Below are 19,913 nucleotides of genomic sequence, written 5' to 3' on the forward strand. Positions count from 1 at the left end.
AATAACAAGTAAATATTAAGAAGACCAAAATATTAATTTTCTCAAAAGGTCCTCTAAATAAAAGAGAATTGTACTATAATAACAGAGTCTAGAAACTGTCAAAAAATTTAAATATTTTGGTAAAGATCTGGCTCCTTTTTAAAACCAAAGAAACATCTCTGTGACCAAGCCAAAAAAGCAATGTATGGTGTTATCAGAAAAACAAGATAATTTAGCCTCCCTGTAGAATGTCAACTTGATTTGTTCGATAAAATGCTTTACCAGTGTTACTTTATGGTTGTGAAATTTGGGGTTTTGAAAACTTAGACATTATTGAGCATGTTCATTTAAAATTTTTGAAACTTATTCTGTACTTGAAAAGTAGTACCCCTTACTATATGGTTTATGGTGAAACAGGACTTTTCCCACTATCTGTCCTTATTTATTCAAGAATAGTTTCATACTGGTGTAAATTAAAAATAGCACAGATAAGAAATTTTCATGTTTATTATATCAATATTTAATGCTAACACACAATCTGAAATTGGTAAGAATCCTTGTACTGACTGTGTTCATCGTATTTTTGACTCATGTGGACTTTATATTCAGAATGAACATTTTTATTATAATCCTAATAAAAAATGAGTTACAACTGTTGTTAAACAAAAATTACAAGATCAATTTATACAAAAATGGCATTCTGATAATAATAGTTCTTCTATAGGTACTTTGTATGAAATTAAAATAAAAAAAATTTTAGTGTTAAAATTATTAAAGTATTTTGCCATTAAGATTTAAAAATATTCTTGTCAAATTCCATACTACTAATCACCGTATACCAATTGAGCTGGGAAGATTGGCATGTATACCATTAAGTGAAAGATTGTGTACACTTTGTAATGCTAAACAGATTGCTGATGAATTCCATTTTATACTTGAATGTACTACACTTCCAAACATCAGGAAAAAGTATATTAATGAATACTACTTTACTAGACCAAATATTTTTAAATATCCTCAACTGATGACAAAACAAAATGCTATTTCACTTAACGTAGGTCGCGGGTTTGCAGGGCTTTTAAAATTGTCCGAAAACATACCGTAAAAATTACCTAAATGATTTCCTTACCTTTGATTTCTATTCTCTGAAAATTTTACAAAATTCGTCTTCACCGTTTCTTTTGTAATTGAATTCCAAAGATGTCATTGTTGTAGTAACATTTTCGACATTATTCTATTGAATTGCATAGGAAAAACGGGGTTTTGGCTTGTTTTCAGGCAAGGTTTTGATTTAAAAAAAATCAATAACTTTTAAATTGCGCAGACGATTTTGTTTATCCTTTGGTATTTAAAACTAGAATTGATTTGAAATAAATCTATGTGAAAAAAATAATATGTCTTCGGGTTCATTTTCTCGTAATATTAATTTAGATAATTGCTTTTATATTGAAAAATGTAGCATTTTTAAGAACGACGTCATAAAGTATCGCGACATCAGGCTTGACGTCTTGAATATCGATTCATGGAGAGGGCTTATATAGGCTATGCCTGCTGCCCAATCCATTTATGTATTTTACATAATAAAATATGTTCAAATCGAATATCGATCCGGTGTACAGAGCAAAAATAAACATATAAACAAATTATACTGATTTAAAAAAAAGAAAAAAATAGGAAATTCACGTCTAACTGCTTTCAACTGACCAACATCATAAAAATTCAATAAACCAATAAAACAATTATCAGACATTTTTCTCTTTACGTCTAATATACTCACCGTCAATGGAAACGCAACACCCTAATTTTAGGATGAAAATTATATACAGGTTATAACTATGTACCAAAAAAGTTAGGACATCTTTTACTTTGCCAAATCAGTAATTTAACGGTTGAATGAATTTCTTTCCATTACCGGAAGTTGCTTTTTAGCCCTCTTAACAGAATTCAAAATTTTCCATTTTTAATAAAATTTTAACAATATTTTGGGTTTCCAAGGTTTTGAAACTGTTAATCATAAGTATTGTTCTAAAAGGCCGGGAAAAAATCCTTCTTTCTTTACCAGATGTAAAGCCTATATATTACCTCAAAATGACTGATTTTCATTGCTAATGCTAGAAATTCTCAAAATGAAGAAAATAAGAGCTGCAGATGCAAATATACACTATATAACGACCCATCAGGTTCATGTGTTTCAATAGCATAAGTGGCAGTTTCTTGACCGGAAGTCAAAAAGTTGCTACACAACCCCAGGTTAGAGAAAATTCGACCGCAATATCTGAAAAACATGTATTTAAAAATGCCCAAGAATATTCATTTCGCTTAGATTAAGACATTAATAAACTTAATGCATGGTAGAAATCGGGCTGCATTTGTTGTATATGGCGGACTAGTACGTTTTCATTAAATGGTCGGAAGGGGGGATGTTTTAAGATTTAACGGGTATTTGTTTCTTTCTAAGGTCTAAAAATAACATTTAATATTTAAATGGAGCATTAGTTTTTTGTAAATTTACTTTTTACCTAAATATATTCATTTTTGATGTTATCATTAAACTTTTGAAGGTAACACGTAACTCATAAAACATCCCCCCTTCTTGCTATCAGTCATTTTGAGGAAATATAGGCAGCAAATCCGGTAAAGAAAGAAGGATTTGTTCCCGGCCTTTTAGTACAATACTTATGACTAACAGTTTCAAAACCTTGGAAACCCAAAATATTGTTAAAATTTTATTAAAAATGGAAAATTTTGAATTCTGTTAAGAGGGCTAAAAAGCAACTTCCGGTAATGGAAAGAAATTCATTCAACCGTTAAATTACTGATTTGGCAAAGTAAAAGATGTCCTAACTTTTTTGGTACATAGTTATAACCTGTATATAATTTTCATCCTAAAATTAGGGTGTTGCGTTTCCATTGACGGTGAGTATACTAGTGAAAATTCTCGAAATAGGCGTAAACCAACAATCAGTTCTTATTTCTTTCTTTTTCTTTTCTTTTCTTTTTTTGATAATTTCTTAATGTGTTGATTTCTAACCGTTTCTTTTCTCTTTGTTTTCCTCATGCACGGATTCTTGCCGGATTTGTAAAAATAAAAATGACCTTGTATCCCCCCCCCCCCCCGTTACTTTGAAATCGCAGATCTGTGATAAGTTTATCTGAAAAGTCGTAGGTATGAAGATAATTTAGAAGACAGGAATAACCGACCAACCCCCGACAGATGTTGGTTTTGTTTATATTTTTCTTAAGAAAATTCAGCAGGGCACCCAAATCAACAAAAACTTCGTATTATTATTATTATTATTTATGAATTTACGCCAAATACCGTCCCGGGTATAAATACATGTGTTAATGCATTCAGTGTATATATTGAAAATGTTTTTATCTAAGCTTACATAGAGGCAGGAATTAACTAAAATAAATCTTACCTTGATTTTATTTTATGATTACACGTACATGTACATGTATAAGGATTGAAAAAAAAAAAAAAAAAACGTACGGGGAATTTTTAGAGGAGTACATGGGACGAGAATCTAAACATATAGCACAATCGCAGGGGCGGCTATGCCCCTGTGACATAATCAAACAGATGTACATGTTACTAACAACGTATGCCGTCACTTACACAGGCAATTGGGGTATCCCCCCTCCCTTCCGTTTTTCGGGGGGGGGGGGCTATTTTGGATTTTAATACGTATTGCATGTTTTTAACAATGTTACACTCTTCTATCTCTTTACGCTGTTTTTAAATACATGTATTTCGTTTTCGACTGATACATAAAAAGAGATGACTTGTAATTTGTTTTTATTCTCGTCGTCTGCCTCACTTAATCTTCACTTGATCACTTTTTAAAGCGTGGGGAATCATGGAATATGCAGATATCAATAAATTTGAAACACATTCTTCTTCCTTTTAAGATTTCCATATAATTTATTATGTGCGTCCGATTAGATTAAATCAACCGCATATACGGTAAAGTTAAAATTAAAAAAAAAAAACTTATCCCCGGCTTTAGCAAGAAATAAATGGAAAGGAGGGCGGTCAAATCCTACGTACTTGTGGTAATTTACAAAAGGTCAATGCCAATTGTTTATGTTTCATTAGAATTAATATCTTAGCAGTTTTTAATTTGTGACCAACCTCAATATATATTTTTCAAATGTTCTTTTTAAAAATAAAGGTCAAACGTTTAATGTATCGGCGCATTTGCGATGTTTGATATAATGCCTTCTTATTGATTATAGATTATGAACTTTTAATTTGAATAGGGGAAAGAAATTTATCACAAATTTGATTGGCTAAAAACCTGTATCTAAGATTACATGGGAAAAACTTCATTGTGTTTTTATACAAAATAAGACTTTATCAAATTTTATTTCAATGCAATTTTAAAAATATGGATTTGAATTTTTAAACCCATCTATTTTTTAATTTTTTCTTTGTCCGAGATTAGCACACACCATTTCATAACTGAGTTCAACTTTCCATCGGCGAGCAGGATTTTGACGCTGTTTTCGGAGATGAAAGAAAACAAACACATGTATGCCATATATGGTTATATTGATAAATTATCGTAGAAGACAATGCTAATAAACAGTTTGTTAGTGCATTTCCTCTGAAAGTGTAAATGAGTGCGTTTCTGAGGAAGGGGTACTAAGTGTAATTCGGAGTTAGATACCCTGTGTTATTATCATACTAAGGGTTAAAATTTATTTCCGAAACAAGTGCATGTGCTCTCAGAATAGACCTGAGAAGATACGATTGAATGATAACACATTATGAAACGCTCTCATAATGCTTTCAGTGTTGGTCATTCGAATCGAATAAGTAACTTCAGCATGTTCTAGGAATACTGTTACACAAAACTACAAATTTCAACAAAAGTTAAAGCTATAGATAATGTACTGAATTTTCCTATTTTTTGTTGTGACGTCATAATCAGATGTGCACAAGAAAGTCGCCCAGATCATATAAATTGCGTACCCAGTTTTAATGACGTCTGCAAACCCGCGACCTACGTTAAAACTTCTGTATGTTTATATTAGAGATATATGATTTAATCTGTCCTCCATATTTTTTTCCTCCCTTATTTCATTATTAAATGTATCATATTTTTTTTCTTCCCTTTTTTAAATTTTTTTCTTCATTTTTTTCTCTCCATTTCCTTTTTATTTCCCTTTTAAACCCATGTCATTGTCTGATTATGTATATCATATACTTGTACCACTAACCCAAATGTATATATGCTGTACATATTTTTCATTGTCCTCATGTACCATGTATTTTAAATGGTTTTGAGTGAATAAATAAACTTGAACTTGAACTTGGAGCGATTGCTCATAGAGCAGTAACCTTTCACATATACATTCCTCATAATAAAAGATTTTCTTTCTTACCCCTATGTTTTGTTCTCATGACATGGCACCCTGAGCTATGACACACTTTTTGAAAACAAACTGTGGTAATATTTTCTGAATAGTTGTCAGTAGGGTTATTAAAGATTACTGGTGCCGGACATCTCTCGGAAAACAGTTTACCGGCAAAAGTGAAATTCACAGAAGCATGCAAATTCGCATGCAAAAAATCCCTCCAAAATATAGACATCTTATACATATATCTATTATCATCAATTAAAACACCTCAGTACATATTAAGCATCCTGAATAAAATGCAGTTCATGTTGTCACATAGGGAGATTCTGACCAGAGAAAAATTTTATAAACGATTAAATGTAACACATAGGTAGATATTAACAAAAGTATAATTTTATTCATATTTGAATGTAACACCTAACAACAACAAAAATGGCTGAGAATGAAATATAATTCTGTTAATATAATTTTACGATATACCGATAGTAATTGTTTTATTGACATAATCATAATACGCTTTTTTTTGAAAGATTATTTTAACATGAGTTATCTTTCTTCATTTAAACTCACTTTTAAAAGGGATTTTGATTTTACTCATAAATGAAGATTAATGATATTTAATAGTTATGGCTATAATTCCTGTTTTTATTTGATAAACTGCACATTGAATTGAAAGTTAAGTCACTGAGAACAAGTTAACGAAACAAGAATATCAACAATCTCGTTTAAGATTATCATTTCATAAGTTCTATAATCGATAAAATGACCTAGTCGGCAAAAACAATCTATCATAAAGTCAAATGCTTAATGAATTTTTCAATTAATTTTTAGATCATTATTTGCATAGTGAATTGCCAATGGAGTTTTCGCTATTTCATAAAAGGGGTATATGGTCGGTAGGGGCTGCTCCCTCCTCCATGGCACCTCATCTCACCTCTGATATGTAAGACGTCAGTGTTTGCCCATCCTCAGATTACTATTGTTTAAATAGACATTTGTGTTTGAGTACTATTCGTTATTTCCATACATTTCATTCAGATTAAGTGCAAGGAAAGATAAAAAGGCGGATAACGAAGGTTTTGCATTATAAAAGGAGGGCACTAACACAAATAACTCAGATACAAGTAACTCGTAGACAAATAACAGAAAAAATGCAATGTCTCAAAAACGGATTTTTTTTTTTCAATCCATGATTTTTTTTTCTATTTTTACATCTGTCATGGTTTTTATGTTATTTTCCGTTTGACTTCCATTTTTATGACTTTTCTCTGTAATTTATTTTAGGATTTCTACTTCAATCAAACGGACGTCACGTAGTCATTTGTTTAAAATGATTTTTTTTTCTATTTCAGCAATCAGCGTTCCCCATATATTTCTTCATATTTATTTTTTTTGGACATTTTCCGTTCTTATTCTCGTTTTCAGATACCATATATAACATATCTTTTTTATAGTATATGGGGTGTGACAAGAAAACCCTTCTTTTTCAAAACCAACCTTGAGTGTATTCCTCAATTAGTACTCAAAGAAGCAGGTTCGTCTGCATTGGATTCCAAAGAGACAAAATTTTATATGGACTTTTCCTATCAACTTCACAGGGGTCAAAATTTTCTTGGTTGGGGGGGGGGGGGGGGGTGTCCAAATTCATTTTTACGTCACCTGAGTTTATGGCTTTCTGTTTTCGTCCGTCATCGTGCGTCGTGCGTTAATATCTTAACATTTTCAGCTTCCTCTCTGAAACCATTGAACAAATTTTAACCAAGTTTTGTCTATAATATTTATCGGTGAAGGGAACTAAACTTCATGTCCTTGTCACCTTAGGAGCTAAAAATACAAAAAAAAAAAATAATGCATTTTTTTAAAAATAGTCTTTATTCCTGAACATCAAGCAACCAAACTGTTGGCATGATTGTAATGAGTTCTGAGTCCTCTACCAAAATTGTAAAATATATGACTCCAGGTTCAGGAGTTTTGGTGTTAAGGCATGGTTCTGTTGAATACATAGTAAAAATGCATATTTTTTTTAAATCCGTTTCCCTGCTTCTAATGAAACTAACTTAAATAGTCCTGGCCTTGGCCATGGGAACTGGGGGAATCTTGCTTACGCCCTCAATGATAAACTTTAATATATAAGTTTAAGTGTTGGTTTATGGGGATTGGGGCGGGAGTAGTTATTCAGAATTAAAGCTTTTCAAAACATTGAAAAGATTGTTAATCAGTATGTTCCTTCCTTTATAAATTAGGAGATACAAAATACATTTACTTCCATAAAGTGAATCTGTAAAAATATATGTTTTTCATATTTAATATATAAAGTTGCTTATCATTTACTACTGAAAAAAATGACAGGTCCCTTTTTTAGAACATCGAATTTTACTTCTCGCATAAATTGTACTCTGCACAGGTCGTGTTTTATATTCGAAATTGAAAATTAAAATACATTTTTGAATGTAGGTGATGCACGTTTCTAACTTCTATTTATATTTTATGCAGACAACATTTACTTGAGGAATTGATCAAGTTTTAAATGGTATCGTTTTAGTTTGATTTTTATCCTACTACGAGTTTTCAAAATATTCGCCACTATCGTCTCCATCAATTAGACGCATGCGCTTTCACACATATCAAAGCGATTTGATTAAGACTTATTTCCATTGTTTACTTTATATACTTCCCGGGCGACAATTGATGGTTACATTAATGTTTTCTTGTTTTAACTTATGTTATATGATGTAACATAACTTGATGTAGTTTTCGTTTTTTTTTTTATAAAGCGCATTGTGGTTTATAAAGCGTTAACTGCCCCAAGTTATGTCATATCGTATAACAAAAGTTGAAATAAGCTTCATTCCTTAAATAATGTACAGCTCCTAAACGCCCTTATTTTAACAATAAACATTGGAAACTCATAACATTGGAACGATTGCTTCTAGAGCAGTATCCTTTCAAATAAACATACCTCGTAATAAAAGGTTTTCTTTCTTACAACTTGGTTTGGTTCTCATGATATGTCACCCTGAGCTATGACACACTTTTTGAAAACAAACTCCGGTCAAATTTTTTGAATAGTTATTAGTATTGCTATTAAAGATTACTGGTGCCGGACATCTCACGGAAAGACAATTCACTGACAAAAGTGAAATTCACCAAAGCATGCAACTTTGCATTCCAAAAACATCCAACAAAATATAGACATCAATTTATTATCATCATTTATAACACCTCATATACATATTAAGCATTATGAATAAAAATCATTGATATGCAGTTCATGTCGTCACATAGGTAGATATTAACAAGAGGAAAGTCATATACATGATTAGATGTAACACATATATAGGTAGATATTAACAAAAGTATTATTTTATTCATGTTTGAATTTAACACCCCCCCCCCCCCCAAACAAAAAATGAATCACTGAAAATGAAATGTAATTCTGTAAATATAATTTAATGATATAGTAATAGTTTTATTGACATAATCGTAATACGCTTTTTCTTGAAAGAATATTGTAACTTGAGTTATCTTTCTTCATCATTTAAACTCACTTTTAAAAGGGACTTTGATTTTATTCATCAATGAAGATTAATGATATTTAAAAGTGATGGCTATAATTCCTGTTTTTATTTGATAAACTGCAAATTGAATTGAAAGTTAAATCAATACTATCACACTTAAATCTCCCAATACAAACAAAGTTCTTTTAGCCAGGAACATGGGTTAAGGAAGTACCCAATAGATAGGCCAACTTTTTCCTCAAATTTGTTTTTTACCTCCATTACGTGAGAGTTCCGCTAAGTTACGTAATCATAAAATAACAATGCAATGCTGCTTAAAACTTGAAAATTCCTTAATTAAAAAATACAATATAATTACACAAAAAAATACGAGACAGTAAGTTTTTTTGTTTGACTTTTATTTAACGTCGCTTTAGAGACTTTTTCACTCCTATGTAGACACCTCAATTCATTTGCCGGTGAAGAGCTGCAAATGTTGACCCATACTTAGCAGTCAGAACCATTTAGAAGTGAGGGATCTTTTTTTTCTACCACACAAGACTGGTTTTTATACGGTCTAATCCATAGGACCGGTGACTATGTCCCACAGCGGTATTGGATCTTAAGGTCTTTCCATACTCAGAGTTATATGGGTTTAAACCCAAATTTGTTTTGCATACTAAAAGTAGGATATATAAGCAACACAAAAAGCAAATAAAACTAGCACATTGCCATATTAAGTAAGTATATCAATGAGATCAACATATATCTGATTTTCAAATTTATTAAAATTCATGCTGAGGTACTTTTTATGTTGGTTGCTAATTAATTGGCTAAAAAGTAGCTCTTTTATTACAATAAATAAATTGAAATAATATTTTTAAACAATTATTTTAACAATACAGTCACATATACATGTTTCAATGAAAGAAAAGCATTTATGTTGTTCCGCTAAAGTTGAAAAAAAAATTAAAATTATCAGTAAGTTCAGGTATAATAAGAAAAATATGGGTTTAAACCTAATAATTCTTTTTAAAGAAAGTAAATAAGCATCTGACAAACTGATAAACATAAAAAAATGTATACCTTTCCATATTGATAAAGTCAGTGCAGTCTGCTGTTTACCCCACCCCCTTTCTTTTTCCGCGAATATAAAGAAAAATGCAGAATTACCTTCATGAAACTATTCTTTTGATATCCATTATATGTACTAAAGAAGTGTGAAACATGAGCAGGCACTACTATAGAGTGACCCCAATGACCTTGACCTTTAACCTTCCAGTAAATAAGAAAAAGTTGGAAGACCCAACCACTTACTGGTACTTATAATGTACTTGACCCTAAATATCTGGACCTGGGATTTCTGTAATATTCACATCAATAGTCAATACATGGTACACATGTGTAAATTTTCTCATTATGCATTCAAATAAGCAACAACTTTGTCAATAACGTTTTTGGATTTTGATACTCTTGGGATCTTTGTTTCATCTGAACGTTCACTGAACACATTCCTGATTCCATTGTATGGGCCCGTTTGTGAATACATCTCAGCTTTGATAGACTAAGGGAACAATCAACAAGCTTCTTCAATGTTTGGGGTGAAATAACTTTAGACTTCACTAAGGGGTCTAATGATGACTTACATGCATAGTAAGACAGAGCGAACACATCATCTGAAGATGAGAGATCAGACATTTTTTTTTCTCATAGAGTTGCATAAGTGACTGGACATCAGCCACTGCATTGTGTGCATCATACTCTATCTTCAGATGCAATTTCACTAAAGTTTCTTGTTTATAATTCTCTACATCAATCCACTTTTTCCAGATTTTTTTTTTGCAAGTTTTAATGTATCAATAAATCCAGAAACATTTTCTTTGAAATGTTCAAATAAACCATATTTTGCCAGCTGATTCACTAAGACTGGGACATCAAAATTCTGCACATTGTGGCCAACCAAAATGGGCTTGGAAAATTTCTTCAAAAACTCAAGGAAATATCTAAGACCATCCTCTGGAGAAACTGATGTCACTGTTTGTCCTTTATGTTTAAGTACTCCACCAATGTACGTCAGCCCAGTGGCCGATGAAGCTTCAAGACTAATCTGAGTTGTGGGTCACATATAGACATTCATCTCTTCATTCCCTGACACGGCAGCAATTTGTAGAATATCTGATGTTCTGGATACAGTAATGATTTTGACAATTAGAACTTACAATATGCAAAGCTGTAAATTTACATATACAGACAAATAAGAAACAATTTACAAGCTGAAAAAAGAAATAGTAAACTTACCAAGCCCTGTTGTTTCCAAGTCAAAAAATATCATGGGACTATGATCTGGAGAAACTTTGTCTTGCTTCAAATCAATGTCCTGGAGATCAGTGTGATCTTCAAGAGCAATCTTTGATTGGTAAGTATCACCTGTTCAAAAAAAGGCAAAAAAGGTGAAAATGGAAAAAAATACACATATTTATGAAAGAGGAATTTCCTAAAACATCATTTGATTAATGTCAACAATATCAGTAATATAAAATGTACCTTCCAGCACTGACTGCGTCCAAACGCCTTCGTTTAGTACTAATCAAGCTTTGCCTTTGACGCAGTTTTTTTTAACTTGTTCGCCATCTTCTTGACATGCTTTTGAGTGAATCTCCCAGGGGACATGGTGCACTTCCTGTTTAGCTATAATAAAATTTTATTTAAAGATGTAAATTAGAAATATGTATTTGAGTTCATTGATTAATGAGAATTATACACAGAAAGGAACATCCAATATTTCAAATTCTAGAAATGTCTGACAAATAAATACCCGGGTAACAGATCAACAAAAACACACAATCTGATCAAACTTAAAGTAACAAGTTAGTAGCTTTGAATGCCAGAATACCATAATAAACAAAAGTCCAAATTAGAAAAAAAATGTTTGTTTTCTGCTTCCCAACTTAGTGTTTAAATTTGAGTTATCAACAGTTATTCTTTTGTAGGTTCAGAGAGAGCAAACAAACATTTTTTTTAAAGGTGTCAAAGGATACTTCTAATAAACAACACAAATGTAACTTTCAATACTGGAAACTCAATTACCACACCTCTGTAATGTAGTTATAACCGTCATTTTTCTGGCATACAGAAGCTGACACTCTAGATCGGAGACTTTCTGAGCCTCCATAATACCTGTTATGATTACCATTTTTTTTTATAAATGTAGAAAACACGTACAAGAAACATTTCCCATTAACTATAATATTCTATGATCCATTTACAAATATATTAAACTTACAATCTTTTGGGTGCTTTACTGGACACCATGTAGTTGAAGTTTTCATTAAGCTGAGTCGATACCCTGGCAGACAATTCATCAGCCTTGGCTGCATAATTAGAAAGGAGTTTTTCTAAAGCATTTCGAAGGTTCTGATCAGAGAGGGGCTTTCCGTATGGCAAGTTTCTGGGCTTGTAATCTTTCTTTTCATTTCTACACCACAATCCACAGGAATCATGTTCTCCTACAACAAGTATTATACGCTTCTGATTTTTTTTTCTTTAACGGAACAGTATAATAAATTTATTTAACAGTTATATAATTTTTTTTAAAACTTACCATATAAATGTGGTACAATTTTCATCATATTATTTGCCAAATCTTCAGGTTTATTTTTATTCTGGCTTATGCAGTAAATAAAGCACTTTTCAATGTGATTTCTAACTTTGTTGTTTTTCAAAATCTTGTGTTCCCTGCTCAAATCAAACAAAGAACTTGTAAACGCCTTCTTCGTATGATTCCTGTCTGCCTGCTTGGAGATGTTCTTATCAACTGTTGCTTTAATGCGGGCAACTGTAGTGGAGTCATTATCCATAACAAGATTTTCAACCTACAAATAAGATAATGACATATCATTCAACTGTTTACTCTTACTCACATCATTCTAGAATGTTTTGATGCAACTGTAAATATTTTACTCATTTTACTTGCCCTCAATTCAATTAGAAATAGAGGAAGGGGAGAGAAAAGCAGTAGCTGATAAATACTGTAGTACCCTTGATCCTTCATTGATTATTCCTTGGATTATTTCACAGGCCATGGCCGGCTCCATAGCTTTGGCAGAGCCAGACCAGTTACACTGACATCTGTGCTTACGTGGAGGGACTCCTTTCGCTTTTGCAGCAGAACAAATCCTACACTTTTCCCCTTTACTGCATAACTTACACATTTTTTGGTCTTTTCTCCAAACAACGTTGCATGACCTAAACAGAATTAAGAAGTCTGAATACAAGTATTGAATATTTTATGACATTAACTGTAGCAAAGGTTCCTCTTTCATTTCTATATCATATTTAAAAACAAGAGGCCCATGCCATGGGCCACATCGCTTACCTGAGCACTAAGGGTAGGAAGAAGTAGAAAATGGCTTTTATTGTAAAGTTTAAATCCAAAAGTAGTCCCATAACCTATCATGGATTTGCTACTTTTTAGAAAATAATTTTTTAAAGAATTTTCCTATATATATATATCTTTAAAAAATTTGGTCGGCCATTTTGGCCCCGCCCTACCCCCGGGGGGTCATGATTTGAACAAACTTGAATCTACACTACCTGAGGATGCTTCCATATAAATATGATCAATTATAGCTTTGCCATTCTTGAGAAGAAGATTTTTAAAGAATTTTCCTGTATATTTCTATGTAAAACTTTGGTCGGCCATTGTGGCCCCGCCCTACCCCGGGGGTCATGATTTGAACAAACTTGAATCTACACTACCTGAGGATGCTTTCATATAAATATGATCGATTATGGCTTTGCCATTCTTGTGAAGAAGATTTTTAAAGAATTTTCCTGTATATTTCTATGTAAGACTTTGGTGGGCCATTGTGGCCCCACCCTACCCCGGGGGTCATGATTTGACTACCTTGAATTTACACTACCTGAGGATGCTTCCATATAAATATGATCAATTATGGCTTTGCCATTCTTGAGAAGAAGATTTTTAAAGAATTTTCCTGTATATTTCTATGTAAGACTTTGGTCAGCCATTGTGACCCCGCCCTACCCCCGGGGGTCATGATTTGAACAAATTTGAATCTACACTACCTGAGGATGCTTCCATATAAATATGATCAATTATGGCTTTGCCATTCTTGAGAGGAAGATTTTTAAAGAATTTTCCTGTATATTTCTATGTAAGACTTTGGTGGGCCATTGTGGCCCCACCCTACCCCGGGGGTCATGATTTGACTAACTTGAATTTACACTACCTGAGGATGCTTCCATATAAATATGATCAATTATGGCTTTGCCATTCTTGAGAAGATTTTTAAAGAATTTTCCTGTACATGTATATTTCTATGTAAGACTTTGGTCAGCCATTGTGACCCCGCCCTACCCCCGGGGGTCATGATTTGAACAAATTTGAATCTACACTACCTGAGGATGCTTCCATATAAATATGATGAATTATGGCTTTGCCATTCTTGAGAAGAAGATTTTAAAAGAATTTTCCTATACATCTCTATTTAAATATTTGGTCGGCCATTGTGGCCCCACCCTACCCCCAGGGGTCAAGATTTGAACAAACTTGATTCTACACTACCTGAGGATGCTTCCATATAAATATGATCAATTATGGCTTTGCCATTCTTGAGAAGAAGATTTTTAAAGAATTTTCCTATATATTTCTATGTAAATCTTTGGTGGGCCATTGTGGCCCCGCCCTACCCCCGGGGGTCATGATTTGAACAAACTTGAATCTACACTACCTGAGGATGTTTCCCTATAAGTTTCATCTTTCCTGGCACAGTGGTTCTTGAGAAGAAGATTTTTAAAACATCCCACCAAATTTTTAGCTCTAGTGGTCAGAGACCAGAAGAACTTATGCGATAGTAATGCGTCCGTCGTCCGTCCGTCTGTCTGTCTGTCCGTCTGTCTGTCTGTCTGTAAACAATTTTTCAAAATGCTACTCCTCCTACAGTTTTGGTCCGATTTCAATATAACTTGGCACACAAGTAGACTGTACTATGATACATAATTCTGTGCATGGGTTTTTGATTTCGATGAACGATGTTGCCATGGTTACTAAAAAAAGAAATTTCTGTGAATTTCTTTCAAAATGCTACTCCTCTCACAGCTCTGGTCCAATTTCAATATAATTTGGCTGACAAGTAGACTACACTACGATACATAATTCTGTGCATGGGTTTTTAGCTCACCTCAACGAAGTTGGGGGGAGCTTATGTGATACCCTCGGCGTCGGCGTCGGTGTCGGCGTCGGCGTCGGCGTCCCAGGTTAAGGTTAAGTTTTTTGGAGCAGTTTTCTTTTTAATTACTTCTGTGTCCTATACTGATTAGACATGCATGGAAGATGGTTTTAGTGTGTTTTATTGTACCAGATAAAGTTTCGGATGCTGCAATTTCAGCAAAGGAATTACCAGGTTAATGTTTTTGGAGCAGGTTAACATTTTTGGTGCAGTTTTTGGTGTGGGTTTCATTTCCAAGTAACTATAAGCCCTATGTTGACCAAACTTGCATGGATGATACATCTAAGGATGCATACTACCGGGCTTGCTTCGGATGCTGAATCTGACCTACATTTACCGGTTGAGTGATTAGTTAAAAGTTTTGGTGCAGGTTTCATTTCCAAGTAACTATAAGCCCTATGTTGACCAAACTTGCATGGATGATACATCTAAGGATGCATACTACCGGGCTTGCTTCGGATGCTGAATCTGACCTACATTTTCCAGTTGAGTGAACAGGTTAAAGTTTTTGGTGCAGGTTTCATTTCCAAGTAACTATAAGCCCTATGTTGACCAAACTTGCATGGATGATACATCTAAGGATGCATACTACCGGGCTTGCTTCGGATGCTGAATCTGACCTACATTTTCCAGTTGAGCGAACAGGTTAATGTTGTTTGTGCAGGTTTCATTTGCAAGTAACTTTAAGCCCTATGTTGACCAAACTTGCATGGATGATACATCTAAGGATGCACACTACCAGGCTTGCTTCGGATGCTGAATCTGACCTACATTTTCCGGTTGAGTGATTAGTTAAAAGTTTTTGGTGCAGGTTTCATTTCCAAGGAACTATGAGTTCTTTAATGACCAATCTTGCATAGATGATACATCTAAGGATGCATACTCCCAGGCTTGCTTCAGATGCTGAATCTGACCTACTTTTTTGTGGATGAGTGAAAATGTTAGTTTTGATGCATGTTTCATTTCCAATAAACTATGAGCCCTATAATGAGCAAACTTGCATGGATGATACATCTAAGGATGCACACTAATGGACTTGCTTCGGATGCTGAATTGGACATACATTTTTCAGATAATAGACAAGGTAAAAGTTATGGTTGCAGGTCTATTACCAAAAACTATAAGGCTTATATAACATTGTATAAAGTATAAACCAAACTTGCACAAATGCTGCATCAAGAGATGAAAACTCTCAAATTTGCTTCAGATGCTGGATTTTCATTACATTTTCATGAAGAAGAAGTAGTTTAAATTTTTATGTAGGTCTATTTCAAAGTATCAGATCAAAATTGCTTTTAAAAATATTTTCATTTTTGGAATGTATACTTTTTGTTGGTTAATTGTTTGACTTTGCTTTACTTAAAGACAACATTCGTTGAGGTGAGCTCTGTAATCTCTGATTACCTATGTTTGATTTCAATGAACGGTGTTGCCATTGTTACTAAAAAATAGACATTTCTGTGAAATTCTTTGAAAATGCTACTCCTCCTACAGTTTTGGTCCGATTTCAGTATAACTTGGCTGACAAGTAGACTACACTAAGATACATAATTCTGTGCATCAGTTTTTGATTTCAATGAACAGTGTTGCCATGGTTACTAAAAATAGAAATTTCTGTGAAATTCTTTCAAAATGCTACTCCTCCAACAGTTTTGTTCTGATTTCAGTATGTCTTGTCACACAAGTAGACTACACTAAGATACATAATTCTGTGCATCAGTTTTTGATTTCGATGAACAGTGTTGCCATGGTTACTAAAAATAGAAATTTCTGTGAAATTCTTTCAAAATGCTACTCCTACAGAATTTGTCTGATTTCAATATAACTTGGCACACAAGTAGACTACACTAAGATACATAATTCTGTGCATTGGTTTTTGATTTCAATGAACGGTGTTGCCATGGTTACTAAAAATAGAAATTTCTGTGAAATTCTTTCAAAATGCTACTCTTCCTACAGTTTTGGCCCGATTTCAATATAACTTAGCACACAAGTAGACTACACTAAGATACATAATTCTGTGCATCTGTTTTTATTTTGATGGGTGGCAAGGATCATTTTTCTATTGATTGCTGTTTTGAAGTCTCAAGTCACAACTGCTACTTTTCCTTTGTTTTGAGTATAAACCAGTAGAGCTACAGTCTCGACAGAGACTTCTGGTCATTAATTCCCAATTATCTCCCCTTGAATGAGGACCTGGCCCTTCATTTGAACAAACTTGAATTCCCTTCACCCAAGGATACTTTGTGGCAAGTTTGCTTGAAATTGGCCCAGCGGTTCTTGAGAAGAAGTCGAAAATGTGAAAAGTTTACGGACAGACGGACGGACAGCTAGACAGACAGCTAGACAGACAGACGGACGCCGGACAAAATGTGATCAGAAAAGCTCACTTGAGCCTTCGGCTCAGGTGAGCTAAAAAAACAGAATAAACAAGTAGAAACATACCTGTCAAACTATTGTATGCATGACCTGTGCCACGCTTCTGCCATGCTCCGTCAAATGACACTGTCAGGTTACCATCACTCCTTTTAGAAATTAATCAAATTTTGCATAAATATTTATAAATATAATATATACTGTACTATGAAGTCAAACAATTTATATGACTTCATTTTATACATCATGACTCAACAGTTTATCCAAAGGATTTTGTGGATTCATTAAATTGAAAATATTCCCTCATCAGTTAGGAAAAAAAATTCCATAAACCAACTCTCTTATTTCTTCATGAAGCTGTTTCCTGCATGCTTCTTCAGCCATTTCCTCCAGGTGAACTCCCACTTCCCGTTCCCTATCTTTCAGACTCTTTTGTGTTATGTTTGGGATGTTCAATGCCGCAAGCATGTTGTTTATGTGGGTTTCCCCAAAACCCCCATTAATCATTCCTAAAATTAAAAAAAAAAAATTAACATTTAAATCTTACAGGCTAACATGCCTGTAAATAAAGAAATTTCCATTTTACACATTTTACATCATTTTCCCACTGTACAAGAAGTTAGGGATATATTATCATGATTATGTTCACAAACCTGCAGCTAACTTTGTATTAACATCCCAGGCTTGGCCACCATTTACTGTAGGATGTTCTCTGCCTGTTGGTATGTCATTTATTAAACCACAATCCGGATACTGACATTTAACTTGTAAAATTTGAGCTAAACCAAATTTTTTCCCCCACGCAGTTTGAGAGATGTAACGGCTGGCTGCATAGATTACAAGCTTTAAGTCCATCAGCCAGGGTCCCAAGTTCTACCACTTTTCTACCAATACGCCATTCCCTATCGTCTAAATTATCTGTCACATCCTCCTGTTTAGCAACATGATACACAGGTCCGGCACAATGTCTTGATTAAGCTATATAGCTTGATTTAGCTATAAAGCTTTATTAAGCTATTCAGAATAGCTTGATTAAGCTATTTTCTCAGACTTTTTTCTCAAATGTGTTATTTTTTCAACATGTGCAAAAAGTCGCACCTAAGTGCAGTGGAAATATTAAACTGTGTTTTCTTCTGAATACAATGCATGTAAAAATAACTCACCAAACTGCGTCTCCTTAAGAGACTTTGTACTCAAAGATTTAAAAGTTTTGGGGCTATTGATGAGTGACAACACAGTTATTTCTTGAATGAAAGTATAAAAGAGGCCAGTTATGGCCAACAGGTTAATTGATTAGTAACAGTTCAGCACAATGAGAAGCAATCATACTTACCCATGCCTCACCGCACACACAGTTACTCAAACAATGGAAATTCTTATTTTGCTTAAAGTATTCAACAGCAGCAATGTAAGAATTTTCTATGATTTAGGTTGTATTTTTGGTAGTCCATAATACATATATGAATAGTCAAATACTTGCGACTTTTTGTTTATTTCTTTCAAAAAACGGATTTGTGAAAAACTGCATATAAATAGCTTTATCAAGCTATTCTGAATAGCTTAATAAAGCTATATAGATTTTTAAAGCTATATAGCTTAATCAAGAGATTGTGCTGGACCTGATACACGTGTTCATCCACACTTTCTACGCTTTTGACATTATAATCGTGGTCAATTATATGTAAGGCCGTAATAGGGACAGAATTTGATTGATCCGTTGGGAAGCGGGTTTTTTTTTACCTTTATCCAAGGCGGTTACTTGATGTTTATCGCTTTTTTTTTTTTTTTTACAAATCTCCCTTTTTTGTTTCGCTCCATATTAAAACCGGAAATGAATAACGATCACTAAAAAAAGAGTCAATACGGTCGGAAAATTTTATTACAATATTGTGACGTAATGCGAGTATGGAAATTCCTTAATTTGCCACGTGAAGACCTTACCCCGTGACTCTAGAGCTGATGCTCTTGCCGCTGCACCACGTAGGCGACAATACGCGAAATGCAAAATAAGTAACAAGTTTCTTTTTAAAATAACAAACTGTAAATGAATCTAAGAAATCACAACAAATCTAGAAAACTCATCAAGTAACAAAACATTTAATAAACAATATCAGTTTAATTCAAACAAGTCAATTTTACAAACTTCTATATAAAAGCATATACATTCTTAAGAGAGTTGCTTCCTGAATTCTGTTAAATGGATCTTTTTGCAACTAAAGTTGATAGGACTGTAGATACCCCAAATGGTCTCCAGTGATTTGTTGACAGATACCCAGTATTTGCCATGAAATATCCTCGAAGACAGTTTGCACGCAATCATCGTCATCAGAGAGAAGCAGAGTTTTTAGATCCTGTAGAGATTGTTGTGCCCTGACTGTGTCACCCAGTCTGTGGTGATTCAGTATAAACAACATGTGTAGCATCACCAGAGGAGGGATGTATA

The 19,913-nt window shown here is 33.5% G+C and overlaps 1 pseudogene; it reads right to left on the reverse strand.

The window, feature by feature from the left end:
• Nucleotides 1–9,465: 9,465 nt before the first annotated feature.
• Nucleotides 9,466–19,006, reverse strand: LOC134253197 (uncharacterized; annotated as a pseudogene).
• Between the last annotated feature and the right edge of the window lie 907 nt (nt 19,007–19,913).

Source organism: Saccostrea cucullata, unplaced genomic scaffold (assembly GCF_032062105.1).
Source record: "Saccostrea cucullata isolate Sc308-1 unplaced genomic scaffold, CSIRO_AGI_Scuc_v1 ctg2855, whole genome shotgun sequence".
Taxonomy (NCBI): domain Eukaryota; kingdom Metazoa; phylum Mollusca; class Bivalvia; order Ostreida; family Ostreidae; genus Saccostrea; species Saccostrea cuccullata.